The sequence below is a fragment of the Peromyscus californicus genome, unplaced genomic scaffold (genome assembly GCF_007827085.1).
Source record: "Peromyscus californicus insignis strain IS unplaced genomic scaffold, ASM782708v3 Scaffold_5__1_contigs__length_169319896, whole genome shotgun sequence".
Classification (NCBI taxonomy): domain Eukaryota; kingdom Metazoa; phylum Chordata; class Mammalia; order Rodentia; family Cricetidae; genus Peromyscus; species Peromyscus californicus.
The window spans coordinates 140,314,514-140,329,140 of NW_026294573.1; the positions used below are offsets into that span (position 1 = coordinate 140,314,514).

At 39.5% G+C, this 14,627-nt stretch overlaps 1 long non-coding RNA gene across 1 annotated transcript in view; it reads left to right on the forward strand.

The window, feature by feature from the left end:
- The window catches only part of LOC128096942 (uncharacterized), a 267,925-nt gene extending 253,853 nt beyond the window's left edge, over positions 1–14,072 (forward strand). Inside the window, exons 6-9 of the long non-coding RNA XR_008213774.1 lie at positions 2,479–4,061; positions 4,770–6,879; positions 11,208–11,323; positions 13,015–14,072. This is a non-coding gene — a long non-coding RNA (uncharacterized LOC128096942). The remainder of the gene's footprint in view (positions 1–2,478; positions 4,062–4,769; positions 6,880–11,207; positions 11,324–13,014) is intronic.
- The last annotated feature ends 555 nt before the right edge of the window (positions 14,073–14,627 follow it).

Below are 14,627 nucleotides of genomic sequence, written 5' to 3' on the forward strand. Positions count from 1 at the left end.
CATCCCTTAATTTTCTATTTAATGTTATTCATACAGTTCAGTAAACTTGTTCTGGACATTGCTAGCTTTTTCCAAAAGAGAGTTGAAAACCTGTGGGCAGTGCTCATTAGTTATCATCTTGTTTCAAACCATTGGGTTTGAAGGCTCTTCTCATTTATCTCACAGTGTTGTTCAGATGCAGACAGACAGAGCGCCATCCCAGAGGATGCTGGCAGGAAGGGAAGAGTCAGGCTGTACGGGTCCCAGCCTATTAAAAGGTTTGTCATCAGCAGAGGGAAATGAGAATTGAATGTGGGTGGCATCTGCATACTGGATTTGTGCCCCATAGCACCAGGGAGTAGATTCCATGAAAACCAGGAGAACAGTTTTGCTAAGTGTCTACCAATGGCACCTTTTCTGTCATCAGAGGCACTGTAGCCTTGCCACCTTGCAGGTACCCTCAGTCCTCAGTCCTGTCACTGACAGTGGAGGAACTCACAGAGGAACTGCAGAGTCCTGTCATACTAGTGCCACAGAGTCTGTGAAAAACATCTGTGACTTCTAGGAATTCCAGGGACACTTTGAATCAGTATGAGGTCACATTGTCAGATGGGATGAGAACCACTGACATTAGGTCATTACAACACTTGTACTCACAGGCTAGTCTTGGGTATTCAAGTTGTATGTATTAACTGCAGCCTTCCCAGTACTATGAGAGAACTAAAATAGAAAATGAAAGAGTGAACATACACACATACATGTACACACACACACATGCACATACATATATGAGCACACACATATATAAGTGCGCACACACACCACATCATGTACATACACAGTACACACAAACACACGCACATATATATGAGCCCACATTCACACATGTATACAAGCATGCACACACACACACATCATGCATATACACAGTGCACACATGCACACACACACACACACACACACACACACACACAGACACCACTCAGGTGATGTGTTACACTTTTGAGACTTCTTACCCTACTTCAATACTTTCCTTAGTAGTTATCAATACCATGTATGTAAAATATAGAGATTAGAAAATATAGGCTCCAGTTTTCCCCGGAGTCCATGCTCCTTAGTATGTGTACACCTCTCATCATGTAACTTTTGTTGCCTAGGCGAGTGTAGCATGATGCCTTTCTCCACAAGTGCAGCAGAGTATACATGATGTGTCACTGAGGCTTAATGTACTTTTGACACTGTTTTTACTCTGGATGAAGTACCATCACTGAAGTAGGAGCAGGTGCTAAAATTTACAGCCCTGCTCTCTTCTAAGTGCCATCCTAGGTAATTCTGAGCAGACAATTGCTAGCAGTTGGAGGCAATCGATGTTCCACTGAAAGGCTTTTATAGCAGCAGAGGCCCCAGAGCCTGTGTAGGATTGGGGGCTGGGGAGCGCTGTCTCTGCTTACTGCTGTTACTGCTACTGAACAAGAGTCATGTTCTCATTCTCGACTTTGAGGATAGTTCTCTCTGGGCTTCCTATGAAGAGCCAGTTGGTGTTAATGACATAAAAAGTAATAAACATCTCTGAGAACAGAATGTTGATTCTGAAGTAGCGTTTGCACCTGGCATGATAGTGGAGGCTGGCATTCAATATTTATGATCCAGACACACTGATTATAGATAGCTAAAAGGATCCAAGAAAGACAGTGGTTAAAATGAAGCAGTTCTTATCTGACTACGATGTGCACAGGGAGCCAGGGGAGAGCCTGGCCGGCTGACTTCTAGAAGGTTCTCAGGTTATGCTCCTGCTGGTACAAGGACAGCTGAGTAGCAAAGGGCCAAGGCAGAAGCTTGCATGTAGAACTAGAATTGTATTGAACACACTACAGTTAAATTTTAAGCTGAGAAATGACACAACCAGTTTAACCAGTTTAACCAGTTGTGCAGGTAAAGCATTATGTTCGTGCAATGGAAATAGGAGTCACTTTAACATGTGGCTTTTTTACTGCTGAAGACATGGGATACTGATATTATCTGTCCATGGGCTCAAGGACCTTCCGACTAACTTCCAGCCTTGAGTTTCAGGGTTCCGGTTCTGATGGGCTCCACTGTTTCCCATAGGCCCCAGCTGTGTTCCAGAACGACCATCTGTGTTTGGTTCTGCTTCTTTTACTGTTCCAGCTCCGGCAAGGTGGCTGGAAAGTAAATCCCTCCCTTGCCAGAGTCCCCATGCTAAGCTGACTTCCTGGGAAGGCTCCATTAGGAATTTCCAGGGGTTGCAGACTACTGGATTCAAAAGCTAGGAGGTGCCGCTAAAGGGCCCTGGCCCCATGAGTTTTCCTGTCCTATGGAGGACTTCCAGTCATGTGGTATCACTTGCGCCTCCCAAGCTATATCTCTCTATTCGAGCTGGACTTCCAGCTCGAGAAATGTAGATCCATTGAACTCACTTTTGTTAAGGAAAGATACTGAATGTGGTTCAGCTCTTTTCTTTTCCTTTACCTGTTCTTCAAGTGTGGACTTCGAATTGATAAATCAGCAACAATTGGAACTTGCCAAAATGCTGATCACTGGAGCAGATGCAGACCTGATAAGGAGCCCCGAGGTGCTGCAGGAAATGAGGTACCTAATCTGCAGTTTGAATAATCACTTGGGACCACTCAAGTAGAGGATCAGTATCATCCCGTTTCTGATTCTAAAGACAAGGAGGCTTTTGTAGGTCTGTACTCCCTGCGGAGTGCCTGGGGGAAAAGTTTTGCTTTTTCTTGGGCCTTTTTTATGAGCAATGCTAACTTCCTCTTTCCACAAAAAACAGAAATATTTACAGAAAGTTTGAGTTTAAAATCAAAATAACACGACATAGCAATATCTATGCACAATCACAGCAAATACAGTCTGTGAGGATGACATCGTGCTGGGGTGGAGGAACATGCTTTGTTGACTCAGCTGAACACGTGACTGGGGTAAGGAATTGGCTGCTTATTTTGAAAAGTAATCTCGCACTTCATCAGTGGAATGAATTTTTATGGGGACCGTTAAATTCGAGTGCACGGCCTTGATGAGATTGATTCCTGAACTGATTCGCCTGCTGTTCAGTCAGCTGTGATTCATTCCTAGAGAAACAGCCCACACAGGTTCCAACGCAGCGCCAGGGGAGGAAGCAGTCACGAGGATGTCTCCAGTAGGACCACACTCGAGCAGAGCATCATAGAAAAGGAGGTTTGGCACTTCTGTGGTGCATGGATAGCCAGAAGACATTTACCTCATGAATATATATATATATATGTATTCATATTCATATATGTATATATGTATATGTATATGTATATGTATATGTATATAAAACAATTCCAAAGGATTTTCTTGAATGTTTAGTATGTGCTGAGCTCTGGCTTTAAATATAATAATACATAGGACATTTGACTACAGATGTAAAGGGCTTTTTTAAAAATCTTTTTACTAGCAATTGTGTACGTGATTAACACAGTTTTACAAAATATCTGATTCGTGTTTCCCAAGAATCCTAGGAAATAGATGTCTACCCACCTCTTACGGATGTGGAAATTGAATGATGTTCAGGTCAAACGTGAGTTTGTATAAACCACGGGCTCCACCCCAGTCCTATTCTCAAGCTCCCTCTCGTTGTTTAGGCTTTCTAAAGCTGGGCATCAGAAGACCTCAGAAATAGGCCTCAAAATGTGAAATCTGTCTGATTTCTTGTCTTCCTTTTCCCTGATCCCCTTCCTCGCCTTAAAGCAAGCCATAGAAACTAGAATTTCTTTTCTAGAAAATTACTTGAGGGTGGGGGTTGTAAAATTCCAAGTGTCTTTTCTGCAAACCAAACAGTAAAGCCTAAAATATTATTTCCATTTTTCTTCCATCTTGCTGTGTTAGCACTGACCTTAGAAATTCTCCAACATAGCTTGTCGGATGTAGAGCACTGACAATCCTCCTTCTAAAGGTCCCATGCCTCCTACTCAGGAGAGAGCGGCACTCCTTACCACGTCCAGGAGCCTGTCAACAGGAGGAACGGCTGGAACCCTACCTTCACCTTGTCACTGCGCAGCGCTTTTGTCTCATCACATTTCTAAATGGCGGTCAGTGTTTCACTGAATCCAGACAGAAAAATGAACAGCCACCTTGAACATTTGACCTTTGATCCGATGCTCATATGTCATATAAAACTGTGATCAGGGGCTAGGGGGATGGCCCAGAGAGTAAATCCCGTGGCACAAGCATGAGGGCCAAAGTTCAACTCCTCAGCACCCAGAGTAAGGCCAGGCATGTGTTTCTGTCACTTCAGCAGCTGAGGTGAGACAGGAAGATCAATGGTCCTCACTGGCCTGTCAGCCCCGCCTTCTGAATCAGTGAGCTCTGTGTGCAGTGAAAGACCCTGTCTCAGAGAAATAAAATGGAGAATGACGGAGGCAGACACCCACTGTTGACCTTGGACATGCACACACATGTACATACGCCCACATGAACACACATACAGACATATGCCATACACACAGACATAGAGATTATTATCAAATGCGTTTGTTACATTTATTTCTTGTCAGCCTGTGGCTTGTTGTTAATGTAAGGATGTTAGCTGTGACCTTCTGCAGTGGCCAGGAAATATGCTATAACCCTCATGCCATCCTCTATAACATGTCCAGGCTCTTCACCCATGGTGATGCTTGAAGCATCTTAAAATAAAATTGCTTTTATGTTTGCTAAACAGTTTCATCAATTCATTACAAAATAATAATTTTTTTCCTCCTTGATAACTCTAATCCTTGTTTGTCATCTTTAATTTTTAGTTTCCTGATAGCAAATGATCTCCAGCTGAAACCTCTTCTATTAAAACATTTGCCTGTGAAAGCAATCCAGATGGAGTGACCGAAATGATGAGTGGAAAGCTGGCATTCAAGTGGGCATTCAGTCACCCAGCAGACGGAGAAGCAAAAGCCAGAGGCAGTGACTTACCTTGTACTTTGACATTACTTCTCATTTAAAATTGGAGTTACTCCATAATTAATTTGTAAAGTGAGTCTACAGCTCATTAAGAATACTGTTTTTCATAAAAGGACAGTTTATAAATGATGCAGAATGGACGAAGTGCTCTGTGTGGCACTGGACTTTGCCTGTGATATGGTTCACACTACAGGAGTCATGAACCTCCGGACATCATTCCACTCCTGCAGGTCTTCAGTTCCTGGAGCTGTAGGAATGAAGTCTGTTCCTCTCTTCAAAGGCTGGAATCATGATGTGTTCCCTTTCATGTTAGTTTAGCTGAAAATCACAGGTCAACACAAAGCCTTCTCAGTGAACCTGTCTTGTGAATAATTATTTTCATAATTATATTTTTTTTATTCATTATAAGATGAAATGGAAGCAAAATCAGGTCAAATTTTCAAAGGCAAACTGCCTCTGTACAGTGTATTATGTTACATAATTGTAAGTTCACCACAAGAAGTGGATGCGGGCTGACATTTTCATTGCACTTTTAGCAAATCAGCTTTGGAAGTATGCATTGAATGTTTCAAATCTAAAAGCAGGTTTACAACTTGGCAAATCTCTTGCTGTGTACTGTTCAGACACACCAAGGATGAGGCTTGGAACAAGTTTTCTAAGGAGAAAATAAACAACTGTGAAGACTGGCTGTCCCTTGCTCTTTAGAACTGAAGGAAAATTGTCCAGAAATCACACAAGGTGGCTTTCTTATTACTTACATGGAAACATTTCGAAATGGGGCATCCAGCACATCTAAACAGAATGATGTGTGGCCTACCAATCTGGGGGTGGATCCCTGACAGCTCGTCTAATCAACATTTTTCTGGAAATAGGATTTGCTCTTGTGTGTTTTTAGAGAGGTTATACAGCTGAGAGAATTTCTTGGATGTTTCCAACAATAATCTCATCTCATTCTTTTTTTTAAAATAGAATTTTATTTGGTTATTTTATGAGTCTAGGGGCACAGAGGTCATAGGACAACTTGTGAGAGTCAGTTTTGGCTTTCCAACATGTGTGTCCCAGGGAGAAAACTCAGGCTGTCAGAGTTAGCAGCAAGCACCTTAATACGCTCAACTGTCTTCTAGCCTTCGCCTCAGTGTTCCTGGAGTTTTAAGCAATTCAGAAGTTTCTTGCATCTGTTAAAAGAAAAATAGAAAAGTAAGTTTTGATTTTTATTCTGTGCTTGAAACTTCTTAATCAGAACCACTTGACCAGCCAGGGATTTTGAATAGCTTTTCTTACAAGAACTGTTGAAACTGCATTGTCTCCCTCAGGATGACAGCGAGTCGTAGCTCCTTTCTGTCATCTCCAGTTGATGAGAATTTTTTCAGTTTTCTGTTAAACTTGATAAAACTGCACTGCACTGCAGAGGTAACTTCAGGCAATTCTCTGGGTAAGACAGAGTCATTTCTAGCTGGACACCGAGGGGGAAGAAGAATAGAAAGTCACTCTTTATGAAAAATCAATGCAAAAGCACAAGACATGGGATCTAAATAGAATTTCTGCTCACATTTGAATATATTGCTGCTAACACTGAAGCTGTGTGTGTCATAGAAAGATCACGAATAACAGTTTAGTTTTATTCTGCCTTGATTTAAGGAAAGATCATCTGAAGTTGTAGCTGGAGTTCACTGCTGCTCAATGGAATAAGCATTAAAGCTGTTTCAGGAGTCCTCTAGTGGGACAAAGTGGAGTTATCAAGAGCCAAATACCAAACAGGGTCAGACATGCTTCCACTGGAAATTAACTAAAGCAGATGAAGACAGAGTACAAGAAAGATTCATCCCAAATGGATGGCTCCAGGAAGCCAACTCAAATGAAATGGATTAAGAACTTACATGTATGACCTGAAACTATAAGATGGCTAGAACACAGAGGAGAAAGACTATGACATTCATCTAGAAACTGGCCTTTTAGGTAAGAGCTTGGGGGCATGGGCATGCCAAAACCAAAACATGGTAGACTAGACTGTGTCAAAGTACAAAGCTTCTGTATAGCAGAACAAAACAGTCAACAGAAGCTCCAGAGACGGGTAAGTATTTGCAAACAATGTACCTAGCAAGAGGTGGTTAATACCCAAAACATAAAGAACACAACTTGTTGGCAAAAAAACAAATGGACTATTTTAAATGAGCAAAGACTTTTCCTCGAATAAAATTTAGAAGGCCAACAATCTGCTGAACATCACTAATCACTAGGAATCTACAAATTAAAGCCACAATGAGACTCCTCCCCTCTTCAGTTAGAGAGGACATTATCGAAATAGTTGATGATTGACCATAATGTAACACTTGCAAACTCTGTGGGATTGTAAATTAATATATACATTAGGGAAAATACGATGTAAGTTTCTCAAAAATCTAAAAATAGAACAAACATATGATCCAATTATTCTATTTCTGTTTGTGTATCCAAAGGAAATGAAGTCAATGTGTGCAATCCCAGCATCTCACTTCCATTATAGGACACTGTTCAAAATAGTGTTAATACTGAATCATCAACCCAAGTCCTCATCAGTGGATGAATGATTAAAAATAAGATATATCTCTATCCATATGAAATGAAAGGGAACCTGTCATGTGTGATGGCATAGACGGACATGAAAGATTTTATGCTAAGTGGAAATATACCAGACACAGAAAGATGACTGCTATGTGATCTCACTTACATAGAGAGACTAAACAATGGATGTGTGGGGGTACAATGGTGATTATGGGGTGCTGGAAATGAGGAAGTAGGTGAGAGGGAATGTGAAAATGTACAAAACTTCAGGTGCACAGGTGTAAAATGTTTGAGGTATATAGCACAGAAGGTTAAGATAATAGGGAAGACAATTTCATATGCTTCATAGCAGAAATGACAAGTGATAGGATAGATGCTCATTAGCTTAGTAACCAGTCCACATCAGATACATATACCAGTCTGCACCCCTTAAATATATATAATTGTCTTGACAATAAAAATAAAATTAAAAAGAGAGACTTGGTGGTGAAATTTTTTATACAATATAGTTTGATCATGTTTTCACTTCTCTCAACTTCTTCCAGATCCTCCCCACCTCCCTATCCATCCAACTTCATGTTCTTTTTCTTTCAAAAAAAAAAAAAAAAAAACCCAGAAAGGAAAAGAAAACAAACAAGCCAAAAAAGGTAAGACAAAACATGTCAAAAGAAACAAAAAGTCCTCCCCTAAACAGCAACAAAACATTGACTTTGTTTTATGTTGACCAACTACTCCTGGGCATGGAACCTTTCCTGGAGTACAGTTGATATATCCAGTGAGACGCTATTGTAGAAAATTGATGTTTTTCCCTTGCCAGCAGGTATTAATTACAAATAGTTTCTTGGTAATGGATGAGGCTTTGTGTCCACTTCCCCCTTTCAGTGCTGAGATTTTGTCTGGCTTGAACCTGTGCAGGACCTGTGTGTGCTGCTCCAGTCTCCAATGAGGTCATATGTAAATCACTGCTGCAGTGTCTGGAAGACACTGTTTCCTTGGAATCAACCATCACCAGTGGCCTTATAGTCTTTCTGTCTTTTTTTGCATGTTTTTCTAAGCCTTACATAAGCCAACATACCCTGCCTAGGGAATGATGCTACCCACCGTGGCTAAATCTTCCACTTCAACTAATAATCAAAATAATTCTCTGTAAGCACGCTTACAGGCCAACTTAATCTAGATAATCCCTCATTGAGATTTTGTAGGTGATTCTAGATTGTGCCAGGTTGACAATTTAAACCAAACATCACATGGTTAAACTTTATAGTAGAATCTTTTCATTGTTTTCTTGAGACTTTTTAAAATTTTTTTTTATTTTCGAGACAGGGTTTGTCTGTGTAGTTTTGGTGCCTGTCCTGGATCTCACTCTGTAGACCAGGCTGGCCTTGAACTCACAGAGATTCACCTGGCTCTGCCTCCCGAGTGCTGGGATTAAAGGTGTGCGCCACCATGGCCCAGCTTCTTGAGGCTATTTGTAATGACCCTTGAACATGGAAAAGTATTTAGTCTTATAAGGGAAACAGACATGTGGCCTTAGTCCCAGTGCTTTCTAACTTTGGGCAAGGAATGATGGTTTTGTGAGCCTTGGTGTCTAACCATTTTTTTTCCAACAAGTATATGCAAGCTTTATTGTAAATTTTTTTGCATTGTATGTCTATAAATGAAATTTGTCAAGCGTTTTTACCTTTAATTATACATAATGTCATTTGTTAACAAAAGACTGAGGAAATGTATTTATTGTAAGTGATCTAATTCTCTAACATTATGTGAGTGACAAATAGGTCACAGGGGTTGCAATCAACATTGTGAATAGACAACTTTTCTACAGGTAACAATCATATTCAGTCGTTTAAAAGCTTCGTAATTATTAACACTGTTTCTGTCTCATGTCTGTCCATGTAAGCACATATTAAAAGAAGAAAATCCGATTTAATTTAAAATATAGTAGTGAAAATATAAAAAGCTGTTACATTCACAGCATATTGTGACACCTATGTAAAGGTTTGTTTGTATATGGAACTCTGAAGCAGTAAGTTTTAACTCATGTAATTCTCATAGTGCTGTGGAGCACATCAATACCTATTGAAAATGGGAATTTTATAACAAAACTCAAATCTCATATACATGCAACATGGATTCTCTGAATATCTGAAATCTTTAATGCACCAAAATTTGAAGTATTTAAGTGCAGTCAAACTGGTAAATTTACACTAACATTCTTGTTGTATATCATAGTCACTGTGTGGCTAAACAATCATTTTTAATAAAATTACCTTCAGTTATTTGTGTAAGGTAAACAAGAAATTAATCTTATATGCAGATTAAGTCCTATCCCTAAACATATCTAGTTTATATTTCTATATAGAATTTTTAGCCACTTCTGTCCATAAGCATTTGAGACAAGGTTTACAAAGGCAAAGGTTTACATTTACTATATTGTGCATTTATTCAAAAAGTTTCTTATAATACAGGATAAAAAGATCATTACTTTTTCCTTTATTAAAAATATTTTTTTCATGTAGTATATCCTGATCACCATTCCCCTCCCTCTACTCCTTCCAACTCCCCTCACCTCCCTCCCATACCTAGCCAGCCCCTAGCTGCCTCTCATAGAAAACAAGCAGGTGGATGGGGAGAGAGGGAGATGGCAATGGTTTTATCCTAAGCCTTTATGTGCAGGTTAGTCTACTATGTAGATTTTCAATAAAGAATGAGAAATGTGGGCATTAACTTTATAAATAACTCTTGCTAGGAATCAGTTTACCTTTAATTTGAACCCACAAAATGAGATCATAATTCCTTATTAGGAACATGCACTGAAGTCATTAAGTAAAGATCAGAATACCAATATACTTCAAATTTCTTAAAAGGATATGAAGTAGCCAATGGTCATAACTCTCCTTACAGATGTTTTGATATGATGCATGTTGGGCAATGTTATGTGCCACAGTTGGTACGTATGCTCTGTGTATCTTTAGCAACACAGCTAAATACATTTCATTTTGGTGTTCTCTTTCTGACATGTGATTGACTAGTTCTTTATTCTTTCTATGTCTGTTTCCTCTTCTGGTTCCTTCCATCTGAACTACCTGTACTCTTTTTAAATGTACTCTTAGTTCTTCATAACTGTCACCTTATGAGTCACTGCAGTATATGCCTCAGACATGATGCAAGCAAAGATGATTTACTTTGGGTAGAGAAAGTGAAGCTAAGGGGAAGTTGAATTACGAGCCATCACAAAATGTGGAGACAAGTTCTTACCTAAGTTAGAGCACACATGTCTACTCAGCAGACCTTGCAAAGTTCTTAATTGAGCATGCAGTCTTACAAATCTTAATTCTATTTCTTTTACTGCTTAATTCAGCTGGTGTTTAAATTATATGGAAGAACTGTGGTGAAATTCTATGAAATCAGAGTGAAAACAAGTAGTACATTAACAAACTTCACAATTTATCAACAGTTCACTTTAAGTCAAATTTCACACATCTGTGAATAGAAATGGTTATTTTATTACTGTCTACTAAATGTATGCCTTACAGGTCAATGTGAGGCATAGATTCTGACTGAAGGAGTTTTAACCTCGATTAGAATGTAATGGAGGGGCATAACTGGGGCACAGACGGATCTTTTGATAAAAGGGTATAATCACTCCACAGGCTCAGAATGTTTAAATATACGATAATTTCAAAGTAATTTTCCAAAAATACTTTTCTTCACTTTTTATGTTTTTCTTTTGGTGACTTTAGCATTGGAGTGGCAGCGATAACTCTGCTTGCTCTGACAACAGTGAGCTCCAGGAAGCTTCTCAGAGCTTCTCTGTGTAGCCATGATGTTCCATCTGTGATCTGTGGACCTCCTTCGGGTGCGTCAAGGTTGTTGAAGATTGTTGTCGAATCATTATATGTAGAATCATGTGGGCTGCACATAAGCAAACTCTTCTATATGTGTATCTGTTACTCTTATTAAAAGATCGCTATCCCTCCAACATAAGGATCTCTTTCATTGAAACATATGAGAATATACAAACCTTGTTTGTGAGGCCAAATTCCTTTAGTACAAGGGCTAGATTTCTATGTGATATAGAGGTCAAAGAGAATGATCTGTAAATACTAATTTAAACATCAGATATAATGGAAGAGACAACTACATTTGAGGTTCCATTTAATTCAAGCTTGGCATGAGGGACTCTAATTTGCTCACTGATTTCTCAGAGTTTTGCATAATAACCAATAAAGGACAGAGTGAGGAGGAAACATGGGTTTCAGGGAGCAGGATCACAGGTAAGTCAGGCAAATGAGGACCACCTGAGCAGCTATAACACACACTGATAAACAGCTGCTCTTCAAGAAGGGAGGGAGGCTGTTTGCTTCCTCAGCCTCAGAGTTTAGTGCTGGTCTGTGGGATATATTGATCCATTCCCAGGGCTTGGGTTTTGTAAGTTCTCTGAAAATAATCACAATGTCAAAGTTTGAAGAACCCTAATAAAACTTATAATTTTGTATATGTGTGTGTAAGATTGAATCCAGACTCTCACACTTGAGCAACAAGCACTTTTCTTACTGAGATATATTCCTAGACTCAAATTTACAGTTTTTAATTTAAAATATGGCAAACAAGAATGGTGGTCTCTCTCTCTCTCTCTCTCTCTCTCTCTCTCTCTCTCTCTGTGTGTGTGTGTGTGTGTGTGTGTGTGTGTGCGCGTGTGAGTGTGCATGTTTAAAGCTGCTCTACAGTCACAACACTTAAAAGAAGTGGAAACTTTGCGAAAAATGCTTTATTAGACAATGCCATTAAGTATAACTAGTATAGTTACACAAACCCGGCTGGAAGAACAGGGTATACATGCAGACATTATATAATATTCCATTGTATCTATGCTAACTGACTGACTGACAACCCAAGATTACATAAAGTTCAAGAGAAAAATTATGCAATGCAGACACTGGGTAGGCTGGGGTGTGGCTTGTTGGTAGAATGATTGATTAGCGTGCTGCGGGACCCAGATTTGATTCTGGACCCAGATTTGATTCTGGGGATGTAGAGGAGCATGAGTAGAATCAAACATAAGATATATGAGGCTGCTGTCCAAACAACACAACCTACTATTTTACAGTAAATGGTGTTATTAATAAATAGTTCATTCTAAAATAACGATAAACAAGCATGATTCAGTAAATACAAAAACCAATAGCACAGCTATCGTTGTTATCATTTGCTACTACTATCAAGTTATATGTACTGTGAATACTTGTATGTGCTACTTTCTTGTGCCTGGTCGCACATGAGGATGGCTGAAACCATATGAATGATGCTTTGTGCTGTAGAATGAGGAATACCATGATGCTCTCAGAAATGTTTATCTCCCTTGTTCTTTTATACGACCTTCACTGTCATGTGAACAGTCTGCTGTGGCATTGTGCTGCCGTACATGGTGCTTGTTTTCTGTGGTGAAATTATGTTAAGTTTTTTCCCACTTTCACTTTCTAGCATTGTTATGACTGTTATGAGTGGAGTTATTTCATTCTTATAATACCCCGTTCTGTATTATCACAGGTGAGTGAACTTACATGCCCATGGTTGTGCTGGCTCGTTTTATGTCAGCTTGACACAAGCTAGAATAAATGGAGAAGAGGGAGCCTCAATTGAGAAAATGCCTCCACAAGATCAGTCATCTTAATCAATGATTGCTGGAAAAGGGCCCAGACCACTGTGGTTGGTACCATCCCCTGTGCTGTTGAATCTGTGTTCTATAAGAAGACAGGCTGAGCAAGCCATGAGGAGCAAGCCAGTAAGCAGCATCCTCCATGGCCTCCACATCAGCTACTGCCTCAAGGATTCTGCCCTGTTTGTGTTCCTGCCTGACTGCCTTGCATGATGAACAGTGATGTGGAGTATAAGCTAAATATACCTTTTCCTCCCCAACTTGCTTTGGTCATGGTGCTTCATCATACAGTAATAATGCTAAGTAAGACAATGGGCAAGGTTGGAGCCTCTCTACTGATCTTGTTGCTATGCCTACAGCTCAAATCATCTCCAGTGTTAATGCTGTTCAATGTGGATATCTGTCTATTTGTCATTTATTATTTATTTAGAGGTCTCTGATATTGCCTGTTAACTGAAGCTCCAGGCTCTGACCACCTTTCAACTATATTTTTGAAAATGAATGTAGAGGCAACATCATAGACATGAGCTCAAAAAAAAATTAAAGGGTAAAGATGGAGTTTTCCACTAACTTTGTAATTACTGTAAAATTATAAATCTTATGATAGATATTTAACTTATGATTTGGAAGATGAGGAATATTCCTAGTCTCTTCTATGTCCAATAGTGAACAGAATTTGCAGGGAAGAATGTGTCCCACTCTCCTCGGATTCCCACTGGATCACTTTGTGTTGCCTTCACAGCACATATCCTTTGAATTAGCATTTAATTTGTTTCTAATATGTACATAGTTCCACAATTCATTAACTTCTGTGGGCTCATGTTACCAAATGGTTGATTTGTCCAATAGTGAACAGAATTTGCAGAGAAGAATGTGTCCCACTCTCCTCGGATTCCCACTGGATCACTTTGTGTTGCCTTCACAGCACATATCCCTTGAATTAGCATTTAATTTGTTTCTAATATGTACATAGTCCTACAATTCATTAATTTCTGTGGGCTCATGTTACCAAATGGTTGATTATGTATCCCTATGGAATTAGCTCTCTTCAGGGAACAGCAGACTGCCTCCTTTCTGTGGGTGATTCCCTTTCATTATGAAGCAAGTAACTTTAAGATCTGAAATTCATATCCAGTTTTATTAGCCTTGCAAAATAGTGTTAATAATAGTTTAAATGACTATTAAAAGGTAAGTGCAGACCTCAGATCTTTAGGGATTTTATTTAGTCTGCATAGTAAATTATAAAGGATATACCATTGTCTTCCCTACCTCACAAATAAGGAACCTTTTTATTAAATTTCTAGTGCCACCATTGAAGTACACATGAGGTAGCTTAGAGAGCAGAATGCTGTTGCTCACCCAGTGCAGGCACTTGAAGTCCAAGTTACGTTCTTTTCTGATGGTTCTTGCTGAGGGATGAAGAACCTGTTCCCAGTCTGTCCCTTGTATCTTTCTGTGCCTGTCATGTCCAAGATTCTATTATAATGATCTACGTCCTTGCTTT